The sequence below is a fragment of the Varanus komodoensis genome, unplaced genomic scaffold (genome assembly GCF_004798865.1).
Source record: "Varanus komodoensis strain SLA01 unplaced genomic scaffold, ASM479886v1 scaffold74, whole genome shotgun sequence".
NCBI classification, from domain to species: domain Eukaryota; kingdom Metazoa; phylum Chordata; class Lepidosauria; order Squamata; family Varanidae; genus Varanus; species Varanus komodoensis.
This window is the reverse complement of record NW_025336401.1, coordinates 2,615,776-2,629,585: the sequence shown is the minus strand read 5'-3', so window position 1 is coordinate 2,629,585 and position 13,810 is coordinate 2,615,776.

Below are 13,810 nucleotides of genomic sequence, written 5' to 3'. Positions count from 1 at the left end.
CGCATTCCCCCCCCCCCCCCCCGTGCATGCTGGTCCTCTCCCGCAGTGCCCGAGTTGGGGTGGAGAGCCAGGCCTTCCCCGGGGCAGCATCTGCGGGTGGCCGAGTTTCCACACGACTGAGAAGCATCTGGGATCTTCATCCCTGTCCCATCCCACTCGGGGTGCATGAGCTCCCCCTTGGCCCCATCCTCCAGTTCACCTTCCTGAGGAGAAAAGATTTACGCCACGGGCATAAATCTCGCCCTCCTTTTGGCCCCATTTATGTTTTTGAGAGGCATCTAGAAAGATACAACAGAGGAGCTCCCGTCGGGCATTAAAACAAGGGTGTTCTTGAGATGTCTTGGCCACGACACCCTTCATTCCCCAGCCCTGGCAAGGGCTGATGGGAGTTGTAGGCCAAAACCTTAGAAGGGCCACAAGTCATCTACCCCTGTGCAACAGACCTCACACAGAGTGGGGAGCCTAGAGATGAGCTCACGGATCACACCCTGTGGTGGCCAGGTGTCCTACTTTATAGAGGACAATCCTCTCTTTGAAGGGCCGCTAGGGGACAGTCTTCCATTTGAAGGGGTCCCCTTCCATTTGAAAGGAGTGTCCAGGCCAAGTCCGGTTTGAAAATAGTAATGCTATTGGTAGAATCATGAGAGGGTGATCCAGAACCTGGAGGCTGCCCAGTGCAGGATTCATCTGGGACTGCAGGCTGTAGCAGCACGCAGATTTCCACACTGGAGGGATGTATTTTGTATTCTTGACACGAGAACTTAAGACAATTCATGCTAGTCTAGACCAAGGTCCTTCTGTTCCCTTCATACAGCGGCCAACTCGCTCCTCTTTCTCTTTCGTCGTCGTTCAGTGCCATCAAGCCATCCCGGCTTACAGTGATCCCATGAATGGCAGCCCTCCAACACACCCCCTCTTTCACAGCCCTGCTCGCGTCCTGCAAACTCAAGGCTGCGGCTTCCTCTAGAAGGCCGACCCATCTCATTTTTGGCCTTCCTTTCCTTCTTCTGCCTTCGACTTTCCCAGTCGTGTTTGTCTTCTCCAAGGACCCTGGCCTTCTCACAATGTGCCGAACTGCGACAGCCTCGGTTTTGTCATTCTCGCTTCCGGGGCAAGTTGTGTCTTGACTTGATCTGGGACCCACTGATGTTTCTTTCTGTCAATCCACAAAGCTCTCCTCCAGCACCGTGCTTCCAACGCTTCCGTTTTCTCCCCGTCTACCTTCTTTGCTGTCCAGCTGTCACATCCATTTATGCAGGTGTAACGTGGCACCCTGCAACAGCAGGGGGCTCGGCTCGCTGGCTTCGGGGCCCCTTCCGACTCAACTGGGCATACAAGAGTGTGGATGACCTTGACTTGGCCTGCGGTGAGACATCCCTACCCTCAATGCCCCCCGCCCCCGTTCCTGCACCACTATTTAAACACTTGCACATGTCCTGCTGCCTTAAAACAATCCTGCGAGGCTGGACATTTTTAAGCACGCATGGAAGAATTGTGACTGGAGAGAGGATGGTTTGCCCAAAGCTGCCTTTCCTACAGTAGAGATCTGGAAACCATTTTTGCACAGCCCCTGCAACCTTCTGTTTGGCCTCACAGCGTGTGAACATGCATTTTGGAGCATTTCTCTTGACCGGTAGCTTCTCTGTGTACGCGCGTCACTCCTGGCTCAGGGAGAAGAGCCGAGAACCGGTTAGGTGCCCGGGGGGTGGGGGGGTGGAGAGGGAGGGGGCAAGAACGCAGCAGCATTGGTGGCACAGCACGGCCAGCTTGCCCGGGGTCAACGGGGCCAGTCAGGAGGCTCATGTGGCCACCAGAAGGCAGATCAGCGGCCTCACATGGCATAATTCCGGCAAAATGGCACGCGCGGTGTTGCGAATGGCCCTGGCATGCCCGCCGAGGGGCCGGCATTGTGTTCCCCTGCAGCTCGCTGGAGGGAGTGCGGGCGAGCGGCGGCAGGCAGAGGGGAACGCTGACGGAGGGGGCAGAGAGAGCGCTGTGCGAGGGAGGAGAGTGCTTGGCTCGGGCTGTTTTATGTACTTGACTCCTGTGCCGCCCACAGCGGACGCTCTCTGTGGCGCAGGAGTTAAGGACTGCCTTTGAAAATGGTCCTGGCGTCTCCACTGGTGACGGGGATGGGCCCAAGTGAGGAAGATGGGCCAGGGTTTTCCGCTGGTACTGGCCGATAGCCCGTTGCTGGGCCCCATTCACAAAGCGTGCATTCAAAGCCCCAAGCGACTTGGGGGCAGGTTTCCTGAAGGATCATTTCCTCCCCTATATCCCTTCCTGGACCTCGGTGGCCCTGTTCTGGGAGCCCCTTCCTGAGGAATCCAGGTGGGCGGCTGCTGGGAAGGGGGCCTTTTTGGCTTTGGCCCCCCCAGCTGTCGCAGTCGGTGCAGTGTGGGGTGCCAAGTGAGAACGTGTTTATTTTCTCAGCCATTTTCATTTTTCGGTTCCTGCTTGAAATCCAGTATAGCTGGCTGCCATCCCTAAACCCGACCACCCAACTCTTCATTGGGTGTTGCCTTTCTTGTCTTGAATTTTGCTTTTACATTTTTGTATTGTGGAAAGACTTTATAGTCTTTAATGGCATTGTTTTTATGAACGTAAACTGCTCAGAGAGCTTCAGCTATTCAGTGGTACAGAAATGATGATGATGATGATGATGATGATGATGATGATGATAGAAAAATACTACTCCATGAAGGGGTATGTACCACTCTCCATTTGATCTTCACAACGATTCTGTGAGGGAGGCTAGGCTGAGAAGTCCTACAGTACCCTCTTTTTTCTACCTCCCCCTTCAGTTCTGGTATCCTTCCCTTCTGTCTTCAAATAACATCTCAACATTCTGCCCATCCTGGACATTCATCGTTCCTCGTCAGGCTGCTTGGAGGTAAGTACGCAGAAATACTGTCCAAAGCCAAACACGGGATTGGTGCCTGGATCCTAGAGGTCATCAACGCCTCTCTGAAGGATGGTCAGGTGCCTGCCCCTCTAAAGGAGGTGGTGGTCTGGCCGGTCCGAAAGAAGGTGTCCCTGGATCCAGAGATGGCCGCCAATTATAGACTGGTGGCCAACATCCCATTTTTGGGCAAGGCGTTGGAGCGGTGGTGGCGGGACAACTCCAAGCACTCTTGGATGAGACTGATTATCTGGACCCATTTCAGTCCGGCTTCAGAGCCGGGTATGGTACTGAATCTGCCTTGGTCGCCCTGTATGATGACCTGTGCAGGGAGAGAGACAGGGGGAGTGCGTCCCTGTTGGCCCTCCTGGACCTCTCAGCGGCTTTCGATACCATCGACCATGGTATCCTCCTGGATAGGCTAGCGGGACCGGGAGTAGGAGGCGCTGCTTGGCAGTGGTTCCGCTCCTACCTCGACGGCCGATTCCAGAAGGTGGTGCTGGGGGACTATGGCTCTGCGCCATGGCAGCTATGCCATGGAGTACCGCAGGGGTCCTTTTTGTCCCCCTTGCTATTCAACATCTACATGAAACCGCTGGGAGAGGTCATCAGGAGGTGTGGGCTGCGGAATCATCAGTATGCTGATGACACCCAGTTCTACCTCTCATTTTCAACCAATCCAGGTGAGGCAGTGGCTGTACTGAACCGGTGCCTGGCCGAGGTAATGGGCTGGATGAAGGCCAATAAACTGAAGCTCATCCAGACAAGATGGAGGTCCTGCTGGTGGGTGGTTTGAACTCCTGGGTAGGTGACTTGGACCTTGTCCTGAATGGGGTTGCACTCCCGCTAAAGGACAGGGTCCGCAGCTTGGGAGTGCTCCTCGACCTCGAGCTGACTTTGGAAGCTCAAATGTCAGCAGTGGCGAGGAGCACTTTCCATCAGCTTTGGTTAATCCATCAGCTGCGTCCCTACTTGGAGGACGACCGCCTAGCGACAGTGATGCACGCATTGGTTACTTCCCGGTTGGATTTCTGTAACGCGCTCTACGTGGGGCTGCCCTTGAAGACAGTCCGGATACTTCAGATGTTGCAAAATAGAGCAGCCAGGTTGCTGACGAGGACTGGGTGTTATTCTCATATAACCCCAGTCCTCTACCAGCTTCACTGGCTTCCCATCGAAGTCTGGGCTCAATTCAAGGTGTTGGTAATCACTTATAAAGCCCTTAACGGCTTGGGACCTGGATACCTAAAGGAACGCCTGCAGCCATATTTGCCCTCCCACCCCTTGAGATCGGCGGCAGAGGCCCTCCTCCGGGGAGCCTTCCATAAGAGATATCAGGAAGCAAAGTACCCGGAGGAGGGCCTTCTCTGCGGTGGCGCCCCATCTGTGGAATGCACTCCCCAGAGAGGTCCACTTGGCGTCATCGTTATTTGTTTTTTGGCACCAGGCCAAGACCTTTTTATTTAAACAGTATTTTAATAATGTTTAATATTTTTAAATTTTAATTGTGCAGCCCGTGTGTTTCCAGGTTTTAATTGTAATCGTAATTGTTTTATTTATTTCTGTGAGGCTCCCGAGGCTATGTAGCAAGGGGACAGCATATAAAAACTTTAAATAAATAAATAGGTCTGTTTGCAAGCTCTTGGAGGCTTCCTAAATATCCAGAAACCCCCACCTACCTGTCTGCATTCCACTGCCTAAGTTCACTTTCAGAAGGAAAGTAGAATGATTATGCAGAACCTCCATCTTCAAGAGAGAATTTCGGGGCCCTGTGTCCGAGGTCTTTCTTTGTGTCTTGCTTGCCAGCGTCCCTGAGGGATCTAACTGGCAAGACACTGGGCTGGGAAGACCTCCTTCTGTGCACCCAGAGGATGCTGAGGTGACGGATCAGGCAACGGAGGGCCTGCCGAACACTTGTGTGTTGAAGGGCAGGGCCCAGCTTCCGTTCCCATGTATGGCTGTTTTGAAAAGTGGGCAAGCCAAATCCATAGACCATCAGCCTGTCTGGGATTCTTAGCCGAGAGGGCTAAATACTCCACGTTCAGGGGCAGTCTATCTCTGAGGACCAGATGCTTCTGGGAAGAAATCAGGCCAGTCTGCTCTCCAAAAGCATCACTTTTGGGTTGTCCTGTCCAGCTGCTGTTGAGCAACCAAGAGGCAAGACGCGGCCACATAACTGGTTTTGCAGAGGATAATCTGCTTTGCAGAGCTGGCAGAGAACGTGGAAGGCGGCCTTCCAGTCTAAGCGTGGGGGCATTCATAAGCAAGCCGTTCTTCCTTTTAAACACGCATGGGATCATGCCCTAGGAATTTTTTAAAGTCAACGAATCATAAGGAGAGAAAGCATCCAGGGCCCTGAAGTTGCCCGTTAGACCTTCTGAGCACGTGGTCAGCAAACTGGGAGGCACACAGGTTCCCCAGCCAACCTTCTCCACTGTGATATCTTGCATTTCTATTCAAATTGTATGAGGTCATTTTGAATGGGAGCCTATATGGAGGAGTTTACAGAAGCAATCATTCAGCAAACCAACACCCTCTTTCTCAGCCATGCTGGTCCTCTTTTTGGGGAGGCAAAGTGCAAATGGCCACCTGATCAAGAAAGCACCCCTCGTTCCCCTTGATGTTCCCAGGAGCACCATTCCCCATGTTCCAGAGCCACTGCTGCAGATTGGGTTTTGCCCAGCCCTGATGGGGCAACTGGTCCAGCTCCCAAACAACCCCATTATGTCTTTCAGGTCTTCTGGTAATACTATCTCTCTCCAGGGTTTCAGCAAGCCACAAATAGCAAACAGCCTGCATGCTTCCATCGGCCCCCCTCCCCAAAACCCCTCTCCCTTGTCTGCAGACCCCTCCTCCCTCTCCTTGCTTTTCTACCTCCTCCTCTCTTTGGAGTGGGAAATGTGGTACACCCCTGCTGGGCTGCCTCTAAAATTCACATTGTCCCTCTGCTCTGGCGGGATGAGAAAGCAGGACTCACTCAGATTTGGCAGGAAGGGAAGGGAGGCCTTAAAGGGCCCTCTCTCTCCCCAAAGGCCTTGCAGCCTTAACTTCATGAGAACTTGGAGCTCTGTTTGTCCCCACAGACAGAGAATGTGAAAACCGCCAGCAAAGCCGGGGCAAGCTTTGCTTCAGACTCTGGGGAGCAATGGCTCCTCCACCCGCTTGTTTACAAAAAGAGGGGCTGAAGAGCCTCAGGCCCTCAACACTGCACCAAGTTCCGACAAACTGGAATGGATTCAGCAGCAATAAGGACGGGCCATTCCGAACTGCGAAACAGGGTGGAAATGCATCACGGAAAAGGGAGCAAAGGTGCAGGAGGCTACATGGAACATACATACATACGGGGGGGCTAATGAATATTGCCTGGTATCAGAAGGGTAATGCTCCTCATTATTGCTGGGGATTGACCAGGTGACGTGCGTGCTTGCTCAGGTGGGTGTCCAGGTGCTAACTGGGGATGGGGCAATGGTTCTGATGGTTTACGATCTTTAACTGGAATTGGACTGGAGAGGCGCGCTAACTGAAGATTTCTTCAGGAAGAGGATGGTGATCCAGGAGCCCTTGAAGGGCTCTTGTTCTTGCTCAGGGAGGTCACCTGGCCAGGGCGTATCTTGTCACCTGCAGGAAGCAAGAGCGTTGGGGCACAGCACGTGTACTCCTGCCCTTGGTTAGCTGCAAAGCTGCAGAAGCCAAGAAAGGTGAAAAAAGTGTCAAAAAGAGACTGTTGGCAGTTGTGGTCGCCAAAGCGCAAGAGCTGCATTTTGCTTGGAGGTGGGTGCTGCACAGATCTTACCACGCCTAGAAAAGGTTTGGTGAGGTTTCCAGAGAGGAGCCATAATGGTGAAGTGGGAAGACATCCTTGGCACTACGCCGTGTTTGCAGCTGTCCAGAACTGCTTTCCTGCACCTCACCCAAATCTGGGGTTGCCAACTTAACAAAAGTCTTGGTCTGGCCTGTTTTTCTGCCTTAACAGCTACAATGAAGAGGCGACCCTGTCTGAGTTGTGGCTGCAAAAAGCTTCACTTCCATATTCCCGTAGAAAGCAGGTCTCACTAAAAAAGCAGGGAGAACGATTCTGACATAGCATTGCAATCAACATTTTATCTAGCATGAAAACTTTGGCTTTTTGGAAATGCATTTCCCTCCATACTGACTGAGATGTGTGTTAACCAGCTGCATTGTTTTAGCTGGTCGTTTTGTTGTTTTTTCACACAAGGTTTTGTTGTTATTTTCTGCGCTGTGGGTTGAGATTTCTTTGGGTCTTGTTTCCATTTCTACACTGCTTCCAGGGCTGTTTGACACCTGGCAGAATGTTTAATAAATATTTATTAGAAGTCTGGTGTGTTTACACCACTTCATATCAATTCATTTTGGAAGGAAATCCTGACAAAAGGCCAGAGAAGTACTCGGGAGTTGTTGCCCAATTTTGCAGTTGGATGGGATTGTCTTCTTAAGCCATTTAGGGTGTAATGTTATGCATGTTTAGATAGGAAAAATGCTCTACACGTCCCGCCCTTCCTGGCTGGGGGATGCTGGGAGGTGTAAGGATTCTTTTTCTACACAGGCGTTGGCTGCAGCTCTAAGCTGCTTTCCCAGAACTCCCCAGATAACCAGGCCCATTTTCCTGACCCCCCTCTGATGACCACCAGTTTTTGGTGGTTTCACGGCTTTTCTGCATTCCTCCTTCCCTGCTCCAAAGGGTTGAAACAGGCTTAGGTAGCAGCCGGAAGAGCATTAAGCTAAAGCTATAGTAGCGTGTTGGCCCCACCCCCTTTGCTTTGGCCCCACCCACCACTGGGAGGCACAGGAGAATCACTGGCATTGGCTTGGCCCTCCGCTGAAAGCGCTTCTGCACCCACGATGTACACACACAGTGCCGCCCCACATGCCCACCTGGGAAGAGGCCCCACTGAGCACAGGGGCACAACGAAGCCAACAGGCACACAGGCACAGGCTGTGTGCAGCTTCCTTAAGCCCTGCTCTTAATTGCCTGCTTGGACGCCCACAAGCTGCTGGCTGAGCACTGGCCTTTTAGGACAGGTAGCCCGGGCAGCAATTCCGTTGCCATCCGGGGTGGAGGCTGGCAGGGCCTTGCATCGCTGGACTGCAGGATGGCCCATCTTGTTCCGCTTTCAGGAGCAGCGTGTGAAAGCCAAAACCCCTTCCTTGTGGTACCCAGTTGGCTCCCTTTCTCTCTTCAACCTTGCCAGGCTCATTTTGAAATGCCGCTCATCTATTCTGCAGGGCCCAGTCCAGCCTCAGGCCCTCCGGACCATCCACTTCCAGGACACCCTGCTCCTGCCAGACAGATGGGAGTCGCAGTCCAGCGTATCTGGAGGGGTTGAGCTCGGGCACTGGAAACTGATTCGGGAAAGGCAGACGGGCTTCCGTGCCATCAGCCTGCCACCTTCGCCATACCGACGCCATCTTGAAGAATCGGGCTCTTCTCAGCCAGTGCTGCATGAAGGCATCGGCAGACTTGGTTAATTCAGAGCAGAGTGAGCGGTGGGTGGGCGGGAGGGAGGGAGGGAAAAGCTCTGCTGGTCTTATTTGGATGCTACAAAACCCACATCCCATGGATCCAGGAGAATCTGGCATGTGGCAAAGCACCTGTTCTTTGTTTGGCTTCTTGGTGACAGTAGGCCTTCTGTTCATGCATACACGGGTGCATGAAATGACGCAGAGGAGGGGGCGTCAGCTGACTGCGGGCAGCAGCGGGAAGAAAACCGGAGGAAGGAAAAGGCAAAACGAATAATGTATCCTGGTCGTTTGTCGGGGGTCACTGGCAGGGCATGGGAGCAATGGCTGGTCTGTGTGACCAGCTCGAGTCACGCAAATGAATGGAGGTTTTCATCCCAAGATCCAAATGGGAGACTCGCAGCCCTTTCTGCAGATTACATTGCATGAACAGAATTTGAAAACCTAGAACTTGGAAGACAAACGTGCTTTTCCAGCACCTCTCATATTCAGAAAGTTTGCACACCTGAGCTCCTCAAAGACCTACCCCACTCTGGTGTTCGCCAGATATTTTGGATTGCAGTGCCCTGATCCCTGGCGTCTGCTGGGGGTCGGAGTCCAAAACTCCTGGAGGATGCCAGCTTGGGAAAGGTGGCCCTAGAGTCTGGGCGCAATTGCTTCCATATTAATTTAGCTTGCTCGGGGCAGACGTCTCCTTTTCTGGGGGATCATGGGTGTTGTTGGGAGGGCACTTGGCTGGGAAAGGGGGGGGTCAGAGCTTGGTCCATGCTCTGTGAACAGCAAATACTGCAAGACTTCTACACCTTAACAGGCAAAACCTGGTCAGTCAAGTGAAGGGAAAACTACTGCACATGCAAGTATAAACAGTTTAAAGAAGTGTTTTATAGTCACTCTAGCTTATGTCCTTTCCCAGATGTAAAGTTGTTGTGCCATCATCACAACAACCCTAGAAGCAGGCCAGCAAGCTGTCGCAACTGCACACTGAACAACTGAGGAACTAGCAGGGAACAAGTGATACGTGCAGGGCCCATAAGGACCAGCTCAAATGGGAAGAAAATGGTGCCTGTGTCGGCAACTCCTTCTTTAAACCAAGAAACATTAGGTTAATACAATGATGGGAAAACTTTGCAGCTGGTGAGATGGAATGGCTGAAATTGGCATATGCAAATGAGTCCGTGATAAGGGTCCAGTTTCACAAAGCTGGGCCATGGTCATCTGCGCTACCCGCGAGGATGGACAGTTGTGCGACACTTTCCCTTGACAGGTGATGTACCTTGTCCCCAGCAGAGTGAGAAGCAGGTGCGGAAAAGTGATTCTGAAAGAGAACGAGGTGTGTCCCCCATTTCTCCTGCTCTGTGTCTGCTTGTGTGCTTAAAAAGCAAGCAGGAGCCAACGGTTTGTGTAAGGAAGTACATTTAGTCTGAGATAGAGAATTTATATGCCGTCCTGTCGCAAAAGCCTCAGGACGGCTCACATAGATAAAATACAATAAAATATAACATAAAATTATCGACCCACACTGGCTGCAATAAAAACATATAGGTCATGATATTAAAACTTATCAAAATATTGCTGAAATAAAAAGGTCTTAACCTGGCGCAGAAAAACATATAACGACAGTGCCAGGCAGACCTCTCTGGGGAGTGCATTCCACAGTCGGGGTGCCACCGCAGAGAAGGCCCTCCTCCGGGTACTTTGCCTCCTGATGTCTTTCATGGAGGGTTCCCGGAGGAGGGCCTCTGCCGCCAATCTCAGGGGGCGGGAGGGCAAATACAAAAGAAGGCGTTCCTTTAGGTATCCTGGTCCCAAGCCATTAAGAGCTTTATAGGTAATGACCAACACCTTGAATTGAGCCCGGACTCAATGTAGAGACAATACTTATCTTAAAAAAGGGGGGGTGGGGTCCAGAACTTAAGCCGACAGGGTCACAACGCCCCTCACCTGCAGGTGCCTTGGAGGCAGGGCGAAGGGACAATGTGTGGCATTGCAATGTACTTATGGAAAACAGAAGTGGAGGAGGCGCAGGGAGGGCGTTAAAATGTGTTTGGCAGCCTCTGGACTGAGAAGCACGAAACAAAGTGAGTCAGAAGGGGCCTCCTGGGCCATCCAGTGTGACCCCTGGATCCAGCCCACTCTGCTCATGCAATTGGGTGTCCAATCTGTCCTTAACGGCCTCACTGATGACCCGCCCCCCACCTCCCATGGAAGCCCATTCCACATTCTAGGGGTCCTAACTGTCAGGAAGTACATCCTGACATCCAACTTGAAAACTGGATCCTCCACCCTAGTGCAGAACAGGTCACGAAACATTTCTGCGTGACACCCTTCACATACCTGCATGTCGCTGTAAGATCCCCTTGGAGTCTCCGCTCCTCCAAGCTGAAAAGTCGCAGGTCCCTCAATCTCACCTGATGCGGCATCCCCGCCTCGCCCCCCAATCTGGCCACCACCCTGGCGACCCTGCGCTGAACTGATTCCAACCTGGCTGTGTCCCTCCTGTAATGTGGCGCCCAGAATGGGGCACGGGGCTCCCGCTGTGGCACCAGCCCCTCTCTCGATCCAGAAGCCACACTTCTGGCTAGGCAGCCAAGGGTGGCGTTCGCCCTCTGAACCGCCGCGTCCCACTGCTGGCCCATGTTCCGCCTGCTGTCGACAGGAACCCCGAGAGGCCTTTCGCAAGTGCCGCCCTCCAGCCACCTGCCCCATCCTGGACCTACGGCACCCATTCCTGAGTCCCAAGGGCAAGACCTTGTGCTTACCCACACCGGGCGCCATCTTGCTGCCCCCCGCCCACTTCCACAGACCGTCCAGGTCCTTTGCACCTGGAGTACCTGCTCCCCAGCTGTGGCCACTGCCCCCACTTTGGTCTCTTCTGCAAATCTGGTCAGCAGGCTGGTTGCCCTCTCCTCCAGGTCACTGATAAACTGGGTGAACAGAATCGGTCCCAGAACTGAGCCCTGTGGGACTCCACTCATTGCTAGCTGCCATCCTGTTGGAGACATGTTGGAATACAGCTTCTGTCATCCCCAGTCACTGGATCGCCTTCCTCCTTATTTAGTGGTCCCACCACTTGTCTCCCCTTCCTCTTCCTATTTACTTGCTGAAAGAAGCCCTTTTTGTTGCTCTTGATATCCTTGGCAAGTCTCAGCTCGTAATCAGCCTTAGCCTTGCGAAGAATCCTTCTGTAATGGGCCTCCTCCTCCCGGTATACCCTTTTGTCTATTTGCCCCAATACCCATTTCCTAGGGAGGTTCCTCTTTCATCTAATCCCTCTAACCACCACCTTTCGCATCCATGGCGGCACTCTCCTCCGCCTCCCCACCTTGCTGACTAGAGGTATCGTCAAGACTTGCCCCTCCAAAACCTCCCTTTTGAGTGCCATCCACCCCTCCTCAACTCGCTTGCCTCCCAGTAACCTGTCCCAGGAGACTTTCCCCAGTCTGGCCTTCAGTTGGCCAAAGTTGGCCCTCTGGAAGTCCCAGCTTCTAGTGCTCGACCTGCTGCACGTCCCCAGTCCCGATCTCAAAGCAAAGGATGGAGTGATCGCTCACGCCCAGAGCTCCCCTGATCTGCACCCCATCTATCAGCTCCTCCCTGTTGGTCAAGACCAAGTCAAGGATGTTTGCCCCCCTTGCTGCCGCTCGGACCCTCTGCGTGAGAAACTCTCCCCACGTGCCCTGTTGCTGACTCCTTTCTCTTCTTCTCTTTCTCCCAAGTTATCACGAAGGCAAAAAGGGTGGGTGGAGGCAGGTGGCAGTCTCCTCGCCGCGCCTGCTTCCGGGCAGCGTGGCCTGGGACCCAGCATGGCAGGGATGCAGAATGCCTGCCCTGCGCAAGTAGCTGGGCTGCCATTCCCATTACTGCAGCAAACTCCAGAAGCTTGGAAGCTGCCATTCACGGACTCAGAGCCTTGGTTCATCCGGTCCAGCAATGCCAACACGGGCTGGCAGCAAGCGTTCTCCAAAATTTCAGGCAGGAGTTTTCTGAGCCTGACCTGGAGCTGCAAGGAGTTCAAGGTGGATTTGATTTAAATCATGATTTAAATCACTAGCCAGTAAGACTAGGTTTAAATCATGGTTTTCTACATTATTTGCTTGCATGCTTGCCTTACCTGTAGGCAGAGGAACGTTACTGAAATTTTCCCAAACTAGGCACCTTTTCCAGGCTGCTGCCATTGTAGGTTTTCTCCTCCAGGGAAATTAGAATACAACAAATCTCAGGCAATGCACAAAAGACCCAAAGACGCGCGGCGTATTCTGCTCAAAGGTTTCCCTCCCGTGTTTGCAGCTTGCCCCTCCGTCCTCGCACTTAGCTTCTCCTGCAGATCCATTCCGCTCCCAACAATCTTCTTCTATTCATTGCATTTTCTGAACTTAACACTGAAGAGGGAAGGGGTCGATTCTGTGCACAGGGGAGATTTGCAAAGGAACAATGAGTTTAAGGTCTTTCGCTCAACTCCGTATGTTTATTTTATAACATTCTTGCTGTGAAGAAGAGTCATGTGATCCCTGTAGACACAAATCCAGTTTTGAGAATGTAAAACCAAGCATCTGTGGTGATATCTATTAGACAGAAAAACTGCCCAATAATCTTATAGAAACCTCTGAAAGAAGATGACATTGTGAATGGATTAATGGGAATTCATTTAGCAAAAAAATTGAACATTGCTTGAATATACAGCCTCATGCTACACAATTAAAAACTAATGCTTATTTCATGATGAATAACCTTTGGACTGCAATGTATCTCAAATTGCCTTTAGATAGTTCTGCCCCCAAAAAGCATTTGATAAAAAAACAATTTAAATAAAAATCCAATTTAAATTTAAACAATCCATTGTGTTTGTTTTTTTAAATCATTGTTTTTTATCCACCCTGGAGGAGCTGCACTGGGAATCTTTGACATGCAGAACAAGTGTTTTTCTGCTGAGCTACTGTCCTCCTCATCAGGAAAGAGCAAGATTCTAGCCCTCATGGTTCTGAATAAAAGGCTGGTTGAAATTATCACATCAGAAGATAGCTTTATCGATCAAGGTATAAAAGGAGGGGAAGGGAGCCAAAGCCCAAGTGAACAGCAGGAAGGGATCAGGACCCTCTCCAGGTGTTTTGGCCCAGGGCTCTTCCTCTCAGGCGGCTGATGGGAGTGGGAAGTCAAACACCGGCAGCAGGCTGCAAGTTGCCGCCTCTGCCCCGCACAGAACTCCTCGGCTGCTTACCCAAGCTCTCGAGCAGCAAACCTTGCTGCGGGTGGGTCTCCTCGGGGGCCGCAGGTTGCCCACCTGGCGCAGGGGCTTTGGAGGCCGCGGGCGACCCGCGGGGACCCCCGCGGTTCCAAGCAGCTCGGCGGGCTCCCGCGCGCCCGATCTCTTTCCACCGCCCGTCGCAAGAGGCGCGCCCGAAGCGGGGGAAGCGACGGCCCGCCCCCGGCCGG